This window comes from Oncorhynchus clarkii, chromosome 31 (genome assembly GCF_045791955.1).
Source record: "Oncorhynchus clarkii lewisi isolate Uvic-CL-2024 chromosome 31, UVic_Ocla_1.0, whole genome shotgun sequence".
NCBI classification, from domain to species: domain Eukaryota; kingdom Metazoa; phylum Chordata; class Actinopteri; order Salmoniformes; family Salmonidae; genus Oncorhynchus; species Oncorhynchus clarkii.
The window spans coordinates 5,392,704-5,396,468 of NC_092177.1; positions in this window are offsets into that span (position 1 = coordinate 5,392,704).

The window sequence follows — 3,765 nt, forward strand, 5'->3', positions numbered from 1 at the left end:
TTTCAGTGTTTCAGAACTGCTTTGACATGGAACATAGTGCTGATGGTCCCTGAAACAACGGGGGGAAAAATATGATTTCACAAAAGTAGTGCACTAGGCCTTTATATGTCCTGTTTTAACAGGCCTTTACTAGTTCTGTATTAGTGGACTGATGTAGCAGTCTGTAACTCTGGGCCTTTACTAGTCCTGTATTAGTGGACTGATGTAGCAGTCTGTAACACTGGGCCTTTACTAGTCCTGTATTAGTGGACTGATATAGCAGTCTGTAACTCTGGGACTTTACTAGTCCTGTATTAGAGGACTGATATAGCAGTCTGTAACACTGGGCCTTTACTAGTCCTGTATTAGTGGACTGATATAGCAGTCTGTACCTCTGGGCCTGATATAGCAGTCTGTAACTCTGGGCCTTTACTAGTCCTGTATTAGTGGACTGATATAGCAGTCTGTAACACTGGGCCTTTACTAGTCCTGTATTAGTGGACTGATATAGCAGTCTGTAACTCTGGGCCTTTCCTAGTCCTGTATTAGTGGACTGATATAGCAGTCTGTAACTCTGGGCCTTTACTAGTCCTGTATTAGAGGACTGATATAGCAGTCTGTACCTCTGGGCCTTTACTAGTGGGGCTCCTGAGTGGTACAGCGGTCTAAGGCACTGCATCTCAGTGCTTGAGGTGTCACTACAGACACCCTAGTTCAAATCCAGGCTGTATCACAACCGGCCGTGATTGAGAGTCTCATAGGACGGTGCACAATTGGGCTGTGCTGGTGTAGGCGGTCATTGTAAATAAGAATTTGTTCTTACCTCACTTGCCAAGTTAAATACAATAATAATCCTTGGAGTGTCTGTGTATTTTTTTTTCCTCTCTTGTACTTGATTGACGAAAATTAGTTCACTAATTAGTAAGGAACTCCCCTCACCTGGTTGTCTAGGTCATAATTGAAATAAAACACTTAAACCTGCAGACACTAGGTCCTCCATGGAATGAGTTTGACAAACCTGATTTATTAAGTTGAAATTCAACAGTGGGTGGACTGGTTGTCACGACTTCCGCCGAAGTTGGAGTCAGCAGGAGCAGGTACCCCCGGTTATAGGGGGGGAGGAGCGCGTCCAGGAGCACGCGGCAATGCTCAACCATCTTGGCACCGCCATGGACCGCGTTGTCCGGACGATGGACCGCTGGGAGAGACAGGGAGTTCTTACAGTGCCTCCACCAGTACCTCCGGGGTTTCCTCTGAGCGCCCCTCTTCCTCCTGGTCCCAGTGGGATTCGTCTCTCCCTGCCCCAGGAGTAATACGGAGAGGATGCGAACTGCCAGGGGTTCCTTCTTCAACTGGACCTATACCTGGCCACCGTCCACCCGGCTCCATCGGGCCGTGAGAGGGTGTCCTCCTTCGTCTTGTGGCTCACCGGGAAAGCCCTGGAGTGGGCCAACGTCGTGTGGAGAGAGGGAGATGTGGCGTTGGACCAGTTTGAGCCGTTCACCTGCCGTTTCCGGGCTTTTCTTCGACCGCCCACCCGAGGGTAGATCGGCCTCTTCCATCTGAGGCAGGAGACGAGGAGCGCACAGGAGTTCGCCCTGGAGTTTAGGACGCTGGCTGACCACTACCGCTGCAGTCTGCGCGAGGAGACTGGCCAAACCCGGACAACGCTGGGCCAATTGTGCACTGCCCTATTGGACTCCCAATCACATCCGGATGTGATTCAGCCTGGAATTGAACCAGTGTGTCTGTTTTTCTTGCACTGAGATGCAGTGCCTTAGATCGCTGCTGCGCCACTCGTTTCAAACACAGGAATGAGTTTGACACGTGTGACTTAAAAGGTCATGTCTATTGTCCTGTCTACGGGTCTATGATTTCAGTAGGTTTCCTATGGAGGATTGACAGTGTCATTTATTCGCCTTTAAAGTCAACATTTTCTGATGTCTGGACCTCCAGCCATCCTTTATGGTACCACTTGAAAGTTGAAATGTATATTTTATTTCCATTTTAGTACATTTATCAGCCAGAACATGACATCTACCCTGTATTCAAGATAATGTTGTTGTCGTTACTTTCTGAGCACTGGAAAAATATGTATGGAAGGTGTGGTTAAAATTCAAAAGGGGTGCTGTCAAAAAAGTGATTGAATTCACCCTACAACAAAAACACCAAGCCAAGCAGATTGTGTCTGGTCCCACCTCTATGCAATCCGTCTCGCACTGTTTGGTTCGGGTCCATGTCTTTCCTCTCTAAATGTTTGGTTCGGTCCATGTCTTCACTTCTCCCTCTAACTGTTTGGTTCGGTCCATGTCTTTCCCCTCTAACTGTTTGGTTCGGTCCATGTCTTCACTTCTCCCTCTAACTGTTTGGTTCGGTCCATGTCTTTCCCCTCTAACTGTTTGGTTCGGTCCATGTCTTTCCCCTCTAACTGTTTGGTTCGGTCCATGTCTTTCCTCTCTAACTGTTTGGTTCGGTCCATGTCTTTCCCCTCTAACTGTTTGGTTCGGTCCATGTCTTTCCCCTCTAACTGTTTGGTTCGGTCCATGTCTTCACTTCTCCCTCTAACTGTTTGGTTCGGTCCATGTCTTTCCCCTCTAACTGTTTGGTTCGGTCCATGTCTTTCCCCTCTAACTGTTTGGTTCGGTCCATGTCTTCACTTCTCCCTCTAACTGTTTGGTTCGGTCCATGTCTTTCCCCTCTAACTGTTTGGTTCGGTCCATGTCTTTCCCCTCTAACTGTTTGGTTCGGTCCATGTCTTTCCTCTCTAACTGTTTGGTTCGGTCCATGTCTTTCCTCTCTAACTGTTTGGTTCGGTCCATGTCTTTCCTCTCTAACTGTTTGGTTCGGTCCATGTCTTCACTTCTCCCTCTAACTGTTTGGTTCGGTCCATGTCTTTCCCCTCTAACTGTTTGGTTCGGTCCATGTCTTCACTTCTCCCTCTAACTGTTTGGTTCGGTCCATGTCTTTCCCCTCTAACTGTTTGGTTCGGTCCATGTCTTTCCCCTCTAACTGTTTGGTTCGGTCCATGTCTTTCCTCTCTAACTGTTTGGTTCGGTCCATGTCTTTCCTCTCTAACTGTTTGGTTCGGTCCATGTCTTTCCCCTCTAACTGTTTGGTTCGGTCCATGTCTTTCCTCTCTAACTGTTTGGTTCGGTCCATGTCTTTCCTCTCTAACTGTTTGGTTCGGTCCATGTCTTTCCTCTCTAACTGTTTGGTTTGGTCCATGTCTTTCCTCTCTAACTGTTTGGTTCGGTCCATGTCTTTCCTCTCTAACTGTTTGGTTCGGTTCACGCCTCTCTTCCCATCTCTAGCAAGGCCTCTGTGGGCCTGCCTGGCTGGGAACAAGGGTGGAATTATTCTCCCAACAAGAAGTTATCTCTTTGTTGGGTTCAATGCTCTCTAGAATCTAATCAAAATCATACCAACCAGGAGATACAAACAACACAGCCCAAGCAACGGTCCCAGTTCAGTCCGGCCCTGTACGTTTCCACACAAATGCCAGACACACACACAGACACACACACACACACACACACACACACACACACACGCTAAAGGCTTAATCTGAGTCACACAGCATCTTGGTCTCAACAAACTATTTATTCTTCTCTTCTCCCCTAACGGCCCTAAAGGACATTAGCGACTGAGCCTGAAATATCAGCAATCACTGTAGACCATGGCATTCCAGGAAATCAGAAGCCCCTTGCGTGTGCGTGTGCGTGTGCGTGTGTGCGTGTGTGTGTGTGTGTGTATATATATGCAGGTGTGTGTGTTTGTGTGTGTGTG